Source organism: Aythya ferina (assembly GCF_964211825.1).
Source record: "Aythya ferina genome assembly, chromosome: 25".
NCBI classification, from domain to species: domain Eukaryota; kingdom Metazoa; phylum Chordata; class Aves; order Anseriformes; family Anatidae; genus Aythya; species Aythya ferina.
In genome coordinates, this window is record NC_140323.1 from 6175620 (window position 1) to 6185986 (window position 10367).

A 10367-nucleotide genomic window follows, 5' to 3' on the forward strand; every position below is an offset into this window, starting at 1 on the left:
ATTCATCCTTCCACCCAGCCATTAATACCTCCCTCTGGGCAATCATAAAGCAGCCCTGACCTGGCAGAAAAATGCTGCGAAACCAAGCCCTGTGCCTAGGGAAAAGGAAGAAATGGGGCAGCAGACCTGTATACGTTAAAATAATTAACACACTATGATGCCAAACCGCTGGTAGCTGCCTAGCTCTGTAATTCATCCTTCCACCCAGCTGCCAAAGTTAAGAGACCATCTTTTGGTGCACACGTGTGTGCAAACGTGCATGTGCTGCCTGCATCCCCCTGTGCCAAGGGAAGCTTGTTCTGTGGCACTGGGGTTGTCAGTGGTTCCTTGCTGCTGTGCTGTCCCTGTCCCCCCTTATTGGAGGTGATTTCCCTTCCAGCATCATCTCACTGGATGTGTCTCGCTCCTCAGTTTTGCTACCCTGAGTTATGGCAGTCGCAGCATGATTACGCCTCTGTTCTGTAATTACCTTTGCTCACAGTAATTGTGTAATTGGAAGAGGCAATTACCTGGTGAAATGAGATAGGAAGAGGGGCTGACTTGGTTTCCCAGCATTTGTGGGATGGTGTCCTGGCCACATCCTGCTCACACTCTTTCTAGTCACCCTGTAACGCTCAATCCTGACCTGTGGGGTTTGTTCCAGTAGCAGCGGCTCCCCCCTGACCGTGGCCTCTCCCTCCAGTTGCCTCCTTACCGGCTTTCCTGTAGCATTACCTATTGTGGGGTCACAGAGCATCCTGCCCTGGCTCCCCGCTGCCTGTCCTCCTGTGATGGTGTCCCCAGCCTTGGGCAGACCCTGCTCACCACAGTCCATGCAAATAAACATCCCCTGGGCTGCTGCGGGACAGATGGCAAAGTACTTGGGGGATGGACGGGGCAGGGAGGGGAGTGCCAGGATTTGCTCCAAGATTAAAGCTCTGACTTCTTTCAGCGGCTGTTTTTCCTCGTTATTGCTCTAAGCTGATTGTGTTAAGCCACTTGGTAAGTGATCACTTTTGATGTATCTTCCCACTTTTCTCAAATCCCCTCTGCTGCCCTCAACCTATTGCCTCTGCCCATGCCCCCAGGACCACCTGGGGCTTTTGGCTTTGGTGGTTTTACCCTGTGGTGCTTGAGCTCAGAGCCCAAGCACCCACACAGAGGCTGGAGAGAGTCAGCCCAGGCCAGCACACAGTGCTGCAGCTTGCTCTAGTCTTGGGGCTAAATATGAAGCTCACCCAAGGAGGGAAATGAAAGCCCAGGTGTGGTGTGTTTCCTCTGCAGCAGTGCTGAGCCTGGGTGCAAAACCTCCGGCGAGGGGTGTGTGGCTCTGAGTGCCTCGGCAAGCAGCCACCACTGCAGCCTGGGGTGCTTTGGGTTGTTCAAGACAAGATGGGTGCAATTTTGGGGGTGAAAGACTTGGTGGCACTCACTGGGGTGCGTGCTGATCCCCTGGGTACCACCCTGGTCCCTGCTGCCCAGCATGCCCCTCTGAGGAGTGGGGCTGCCTTCATGGCAAACTCTTTTCCCTCTGAACTCCTAAACGCCAGCAGTTTTGTAGGATAAAGGTAAGCCTTGCTATGAGACAAGAAAGGGCAGTCAGCACTCCCAGCGTGGAGGCACTGGGACAATTGTCTTCCCCATGGGATCCTGCTGCAAAAGCCCACAGTGCCTGGAGCTGCAGCTGGAGCACCCGGGTCCCTGCGGCACCAGCAGCTGGCGATTGAAGGCACACATCAGGCTCATCTGGTCTGCATTAGAGGTGTGCATCGTGCAGGCACTGGCAAAAGATTTGGGTCCCTCAGGGAGCCTGGGGACCTGCGAGGACAGCCCTGAGGGAGGTGATGCCTGGCCTCCTAAATCACTGCTGGCCACAAAGCCAATGGGAGCGCAAATGCTGCACCATGTGAGTAGATTCCTGTGGTGTGGCCAATGGGCAGCTTGCTTTTTGCATATGTGATGAAGGAATAATTAACAGATGGGTTTTCCCTCCCATGCTGATCCCCCAAATGAGGGATAAAACGGCTGTGCAGAATACAATGGCTTGTTGTTATCCTTTTGTTATGGTAGGGCCAAGACAAAGACCTTGTGGGTCCCTTATGAGGGTGGGGTCCCCCCCAAAGGCACCCAGGGTGGGATGCAGCATGGCAGGGGTTGGTGGCCTTAGCCACCAGCATAATACTGGCCCCATGATGGGGGGCTCTGTTCTAGTGAGACAAATCCCATAGGGAGGAGGACAGGGGCTGCCCAAATTGTGGCTGGAGAGTTTTGTGTGTGCTCTTGCTGGCTGATGTGGGAGCTGTGGGAACCCCCAGGGCCAGGGTGAGGGGCTGAGGTGGGGACAGGCAGGAAGGCAGCTCTGGAGAGGGTGAGGGGAGCATTGGGAGGTGCAAATGCTTTCAAAGAAGCTGCTTGGGGAGGTGGGGAGCAATTATAGCACAGAACAGAACTTGGCAGCCCCAGGTATGTGTCCCCTGTCCAGGCTTGTGTGCTTGAATTGAGGCATCATTAACAAGCCCCCAAGGTTTTTTTTTAATACCCCAAGGGACTACTTGGGGTATTAAAGCGACTACTGCCTCGTGGTGTAAAGCATCCCAGCTTCTCCAAGCAGATTTTCCTTCCCCTGGACAGCTCCAGGCTGTCTTTGAGCCTCAGGAATCAGTTGCAGAAGGTCTCTGACCCCTGTGGGTGCTTCGGTAGAGGAGCACTGGCTGGCCCTGTCCTAGGCACAGATGCCACCTCCATCTGTCTGTCCCAGGCTGGGTCCCATCCTGTCCCATCCCACGTGTCCCCTGAGGGCTGGGCTGGTGCTGGGGACAGGCTCCCATGTGGCAGCTCCCACAGCAAAGCTGAGGCAAGCAGAGCTGAAACGAGCCCAAGGAATTGGAAGTGCCCGCAGCAGATGGTTGGTGCAGTCTGTCTCCCTGCCGCCGCCTCCTCATTCTTCCCTTTCCCCAGCCTCTCCCCCAGCTCGTCTTATTCTTGTTTTTGCTGACTTCCTCCCAATGACTTTCCAGACCTTCCTCAAGGTGGGACCCCACCATCCCCTGCACACCAGCCCCTATTTCCAGCCCAAAGGGAGGCTCAGTGTGCAAAGCCAAAGGCTCATCCGCTGAGCTTGGGTGCTTGGAAGAGGAAAGTCCTCATCTTCATGGGGAAATTAAGGCGTGATAGGGTCTGGGACCTTCTGGATTCCCCTTGACAGAGCTGGGCACAGAGCCCTGGTGTCTGGGGACACCCTGGCCCCAGGGTGTTGCCAGTTGCCCCCTTTCCCAGCTGCAGAGAGTCTGTGCCATTAGCTCCAGCTTTGAGCATCTTGAAGGGGCTGTAAATTCTAGGTAATGAAGAGAAGGGGAGGTTAAAATGTCCATAAAATCATCCTCAGCAAATGTCTCCCATCAGGTCCAGGATCCTTCTGCATCCTGCTGCCCTCCCGTTGATTTGCAGCCCCCCTCCCCGCCTCCTCCTCTGCCCAGGGGTGAGACGTGCAGGTGTTGCAGCCAAAACTGGGCCACAAGCACTCACCTCTGATGGCGATGGGGCTTGAAAGGCTTTGCAATCCCTGTGCCAGCCCCCTCCCAGACACGAACATCCCCCGACCTCCCCTGGGGACCCCCATGTGGCTGCATTCCTCTCCGGTCCCTTTCTCAGAGGCGGTGGCCATGTCAGTCAGCAGAGGTTGAGCCCTGCAGCGGAGATGATGGGATTTGTCCCGGCTCAGAAAGATTCATTGTTTTTTAGGGTTGATTTCTCTGTTTGTTTGTCTCTTCCCCCCTCCGGGGTCTCTTTCGTGTTGCCAGTTTTGTTGTGCATCCAAAGCTCCCCTCGGGTGGCAGTGTTTGGGCCTGACCTGGACAATGCAGCGCGCTGCTGTCTTGGCAGTGGCCCTGCGTGCTGACAGCCATGGGGCAGCGGGGAGGATGGGACGGGGACTGGCAGGCGGTTGGGCCTGGATGAGCTCCTGCATGGAGGCAGAGGATGCCCTCAGAGGTCTCTGGGTTGCTGGGTTTGAGGTGCATTCCTAGGGGTGGCATGGGGCACAGACACTGTCCCCGGGCTGCACCCATCGGGCAGGGGACCTCTGCACTATGCAGCTGGCACAGAAAGCTCTGGGAACTGGGGAGAAGAAGGAGAAGTGAGAAACACAGGGGGAGCAGGGAGGTATGAAGCCAGAGCCCACATCACGGCCAGCTGTGCTACAGCCAGGGTTGCATCCCATCATGCTGCATAGCCGGCACATCTCCCTGCAGCTGAGCTGCCTGCTGCTGTCACCCCCATCCCAGTGAGGAGGTTTGGGAAATAAAATCCCCCTCTCCCAGCTCCTTGCAAAGCTGGAGCACACACAGCCATGCTGCAGGGTGCTCATGACATGAGCCTGCATCTTTGGCTGGGGCAGTGTGGCCGTGCTGGACCTGCACAGCTCAGCCCAGGGGTGTTACCCCGGCAAAAGTGCTCCTGAAATCTCTCCTAAGCCCCCGATTCCTCTTTCTTGCCCTGCTGCAGCTGGTCTGGGTCCGTGCCGCAACCAGCCCTGTTGTGCTGCTCTATGAGAGAGAAGAATCGACCCTGGGGGGGTTAATGAGGGGAAGATGCCTTTGCTTGTGCCAACTATAGAGGGGCAGCCCAGCTCTCCCTGATGGGCGCGGACTCCTCTGCACCGAGGCGGGGAGCAGTGGCCCCGCAGGCAACTGTCTCGCTGGGTGGATGGGAGCCACTGTATGAAAGGGCTGGCGATGGGAGCTCAGCAGGGAGAGTATGGGATGGCATCCAGACTCCTCTCTCCAGCAGTGTTTCACATACCTTGGGGCCTGTGCTGTCCTTAAAGCACAGTGAAACCCCGCACGCGGGGAGCTCGGAGGGTTGGGGGACACGAAGGAGGAGAGGCTTGCCCAAACCCGCTTGTCTTCATGTGGATGATCATTTCCAGCTGCGGCACTGGGATGGTTTTTTTTATCAGCTGCTTTAGTCCTCTCAGTGACCTCTCCCAACCCCAAGACCTCCTGCTTTTCCCCCTCCACCAGTCCCTCACAACTCTGCCATACCTTGGATGGGGTGTGAGATGTCCCGCCACGGGTGAGATGGAGAAGTGCCCATCTGGGTTTATGGCCAAGAGATTGAGAGATAAATCAGGGTGTGCCTGGGGTCTGGGATAAGGAAATAGCCCCTCAGCCAGATGTTTTGGGCCTTCACATTACTGTACCAGCCCACTTCTTTGGGGCAGGGATGCCAAGGTAGGCAGTGGGTAACCCCAAGCTGGGATGGATGCTCCTGACCTTAGGCACCCCTGAGGAAGGACACAGAGGCACTCGTGTGACTGGTGTTGGCACTGAGATCCAGTGGGATTTGTTAACACAGAGCTGCAGGTAAAAATTCTCAGGAGGAAAAATAGCTCTGATCTTTGCCCTGTGCTGCTCTCCATCATTCATGGTGCTACCCAAACAGCACAGGTGGGAGGTGACCTGCAGTTCAGATGATGATTATCTCCAGAGGCTGTTTCTGGGACAAGACGTGCAAGCGAAAAGCTCAGCGTGTACCTGCACTGCAGTGCTTTGAAAGGTGTCCCAGCTGCTGGAACAATGCAATGGCCACACTGCTCCATCCCTGCTTGCCTCCACATCCCCAGATGACCATATCCTGCTCCCATCCAGGATGGGAGGCGGTCAGGGACTTTCCCTCTTGCTCCTTGGCAGGGCAGGACACAGCTCATTTGGGGCTGGGGCCAGTCTAGGAGGGTGGCTGGGATGGAGGGGATGGGATTTGGCTCCTCATGGGGCTTGTTGGGGTGTGGGGAGGATGTTTCACTTGTACCCAGCTCTGAAAACAAGGCAGGGTACACCCAACACCACCAGGGTGTGGTAGCCCCATCTCCTGAAGCTTCCCCATTCACCCTTTGGGGCCAATGGACTGTTCCTGCCATGAGTCTGAGTGCTAGGTGAACAGGCCACCTCAGCCTTTGTTTTTCCATATTTCCTTGTTCTCCCAAAAGATTAAATATCACCTCTTTCCTCCCCATCTCTGCTCAGCTGCTGAAGGGTGACCTGGCTGTGCAGCATGCAGAAAACAGAGGGTCGGTGTGTCGGTGATGCTGCAGGAAGAGCCCAAGTGGGGGAAGCTGAAGGTGAAATTTGGGGGCCATTTTTTCTAGAAACATATAGAAAGCAGTATCCTGGGGAGATGGGGAAGAAGGCATGACGTCAAAGGCAGCGCTTAAAATACACCCAGGGCAAAATCACACGACAGCTGGTGCGACACGAGCTGGTGGGCTCCAGGCACGGAGCCCTGCGGGAACCTGCAGGATGCGGTGGGAAATGTCTGAAGCTGGCAGCTCTTCTTTCACCACTCCCTGGGTCCCCCCATGACCCAGGAGTGGCTGTGCCAGGCTGGGGACAGTGGGGAGGGACACCAGTGGCAATGGCTGTGGCCAGCTCACTCCCAGCTGCTCCCCACCAGCCACGGCATCACAGCCCCAGGCAGTTCCTGGGTGACTTCTGGTGACAGCAGCTACTGGTGGGGACTAGCTGGGTGGCATCTGGCTGCTGCTCGTTAGCTGGGAGGGGAGGGTGCCAGGAGCCAAGCCGCTGGGGCTTGTTTCCCTGGGGGGAATGAGGTCCAGCTGGATGGTGGTGGTGCAGGGGTTGTGCTCAGGGCATTCTTTTTTTTCCCCCAGGGGATGCACACGGGGGTGTAAACCCCGCACTTCTGGGCAATTTTAGCTCTGCATGGCAGGCAGGTTGCATGGTTGAAATGAGTGTAGGAGGAATGAGACACATTGTGGTCTTTGCAGCATTGGGCACAGCCATGGCAAATGCCCTCCCCTCTGGGCTGTGTCCTCTCGCACCGTGTCCTTTGGTATTTGGGAAGGGGACGCGCCCCCTCTCAAAGGAGCCAGCCCAAAGGCAGGCTGAGGTCTCTGTTCCCTTGGGGATTCAACCCGCAGCGTCCTTGCTGGGAGATCTGAGGCTGAGCAGCCCTTTGAAGGGATTTGTTTTCATTTCCAAGGACAAAAAGTCCAAGGACCCTGTGTGTCCTGGAGCCACAAGCACTGCTGAGACTGTCCCAGATCCCCTGAGTGGCCTCTGAGCTGGATCTGGCCATGAGGGAGGGCTTGTGCGAGGGACAATGCTGGGTACCTCCCCATAAACCCACCTGTGGGGCTAGCTGGGACCTGCCCCACTGCAAATCCATCAGAGACACACTGCTGGGGCAACTGGAGGACTGGGGTGGAAAGCAGCAGCAGCAGCAGCAGCAGCAGAGCTCCAGAAGAAGCCCCCCAAACCCTGCCAAATCCCAGCTACAATCCCAGGCCCCTCTTTAACTGACCACCAAAACCACCTGGGAGATGAGCCCGATGCTCCAAGGTGGTGGGAAACTGCAGCTCCCCACCCCCCGTCTGCTGCCGACAACGCACCGCTGACGGGCCCAGCACTCACAAATTCCCCTCCGTTGCACAATGCAAACTCAGCCGCATCTGATCCGATGGCGGCTAAGCATGTGAAGAAAATTAAGACCAGAAAGCAGGAGCAGCAGCACTTTAAAGAGTGTTGTCCTGCTGCTAGGAGCATTCGCCCAGGGGCAGCGAGACATGGTTCTCATTCCTGCGCCTGTGCTGGTGTTTATTATTTTTCCTTCCATTGTGCAGTCCCCTTTATTCCCTGCATGCCTTTCCCCTGGGGCTGAGTGAATCAGCGTGCTTTCCTTCTTCCACTCAGCCATGGCTTATTGCCTTTCTCCCCCCCCGCCCCCTTCCCCCTTTTTTTTTCCAGACATGATCTACAGGCCAAAAAGTCAGTCCAGCTCCCCAGCAATCTGCAGCCCTGGGGAAAAATGGCCAACAGGTGAGCACAAAGTGGCAGGGGGAAAGTTTTATTGAGATCACTAATAAATGGCATTTATTTCTTCTAAAGGTCATTTTTTCTGCCATGTTTCTTGATGTTTCCAGCTGGGGCTGCCTGGCACTCATCCCTTGTATAGGGACACAACACCCTGCAGGGTCAGCAGCCTGCTTTTGGATGGCGAAAGTGTGAGGTCTGGGTGTGGGAGCCCTGGAAGTGCCACCATGCCTGTGCTGGCCCAGGTGTGACAGTCACTGGCCCAAATGTGCCCCCCTGCCCAGGGATGGGCAGGGACAAACCCAAGGGGAAATGTCACCTGCTACTGCCGGGGCTGCGCTGGCCCTGCCATAATGACGCTTGGACAAATCCCAGCTATGCCTGGCACCTCTGATGCATTCTTTTACATTCTAACATCTCCAATTCCTGTAGTAGAGGAACTCGTAGTTTTGTAAGAGGTGTTTGAGCCTCTCCATGAGAGGTGAAGGATAGATCTCAGCTGTGGCACCTGGAACCTGGAGTAAGTCCCTTCAGTCTACAGTGTTACTAGGCAGGCTGCGTTTTGTAAAATGAGTTGGGATCCTTGGGTGGAAAATGCCACGCAGGAGCTTGAAATTCCTCTGCTCTGAGCCAGGACGGGTGTTCCTTTCCAGGCTCCATCCCTTTCCCTCTGTGTTAGCAGTGCTGGACTATGAATGAGCCATGACAGGCTGTGGCTTTGCAGGCAAATACATATTTAGAAACTGGAGGGCATTTTCCCCTTAGATTATTATCACTTGAACATAGGTTGGCTTGACAGCTTAGGTGGAAAACCATCTTCTGAGTATACCGACAGCTCCACACTCACTTGCCCCACTAATCCACTCTGTATGCACTCTGCTTTGGGCAAAAACTGCCATGCTGGCAGCACCCTTGTGGTGCTCCAAACTCCTGGGGCTAATGTGGGAGGGAGTCACTCATCCCTGTGCTCCCTGCAGATGTCTGTCTGTCCATGCTCAGCTGTCAGCCCTCCCTTCCCATAGCTCTGCCTGTGCATTTTGCAGGTGCTCCTGCCTGCCTGCAGCACGCACCTGCCACGGTGGTTTGGAAATGCGGGCTGTGCTGCATTCCTGGTGGGGAGGGCTGCTCGGTCGTCACATGCTCCTGTTAAACCTCCTGTATTTTTCCTCCCCTGAATCTGCAACTTTCATCCTTTAAAGCAGCTTGGCGGTGCCTCCCCTGTGCCAGGCCCCCTCCCCTGGGCCAGTCTTATGAATGAATGGTTGGTGGCCCTGTGATGCCATTGCCATGGTGACAGATGGCAGCTGAAAATGCAGGGATCAGGGTCACATGAGAGCAGCGGTAAATTCAGGCAGTTATTTATAGGCTGCTGCTCAAGCGTTTATGGAAATGCGTCTATCTTGGACTGCGATATCAGCCCTTCGCTGGCTCTCCGGGGCACTGCTCTTCCAGGAGAGACATTACTCATGCACATGCTCCGCTTTCATCCAGCCTGTCCCATCGCCCATGCTAGCTGCTTGGGCTGGCGGCGGAAAAGTACAGGGCTTTGGGTTTTTTTCTGAGTCTGAGTCTCTGGATCAGCCTCCGCCTGGTCCCTGCTGTTATGAAAGGTGAGACAAACACAGCCGGAGCCAGAGCTTCTTGCCTCTGCCTGTGGCATCTTCTGCTCTCATCATTGGCAGCGTCCACAGTGTGACAGCTTGGGCAGCATCATGTGGCTTGGAAATAAGTCAAATTTTTACTTGATTTGGTTCTGAGTGTGCTCATGAGTCCACATTCAGCCTGGCCTGGTCATTATTATTATTTTTTTATATAGTTTTGATCCAGCTGGGGAACCTTTCTTTGCCTCAGTTTACCAACCAGCAATTCATTTTGGTGGTTGTGTAGCCAGCTAAAGGGATTTCTTTAAATCCTCAGGCATGGGTTTATCCCACCTTGAGGTGTCATCAAACCTTCCGTGATCCTGGCTCAAGCCTCACTCCTGTGTCATGCTAAGATGTGCAAGGTCAGGGAGCTGAATGGCTGGTGCAGAGCCCCTTAGAGTTGCTTGATTTTCCTTTGCCTAAGACCTTCTGAAGATCATCTGATCTGCCTCTGTTCAGCCTCTGGCTGTGCAGAGCTGCAGCTGCTGGTGCAAGTGGCCCTGGGCTTGGCCGCTCCCCTTCCCCAGCCCTGCCAAGCAAAGCCAGCACCCATTGCCCCATGAAGGCAGAAACAAATCCCCATTGTCTGCAGTCAGGAAGGTTCCTTCTCACCGGCAGACAGTGGGACCTTTCTTCCCATTGCCAGGCTCTTCCCAACAAGTGTGATGAACTGTGGTACAGCTGCACGGGTGTGGCTGTCACCTGGCACCCAGATGGGACCCTGATGGCTTTGGGGTTCCCTGATAGGTAGAGAGCTGAAAGCCTGGTGGCCAGGCTGGGGGACCATCCTGACCTGGTGGCACTGTCTCAGCCATTGCCTGTCCCCTGCATGTCCCCATAGGAGGGGGCTCATTGTGTCATCCAGACATGCAGAAGCCACACTGCCGTTGGCGTGGCACCTTCAGCTCCAACCTCC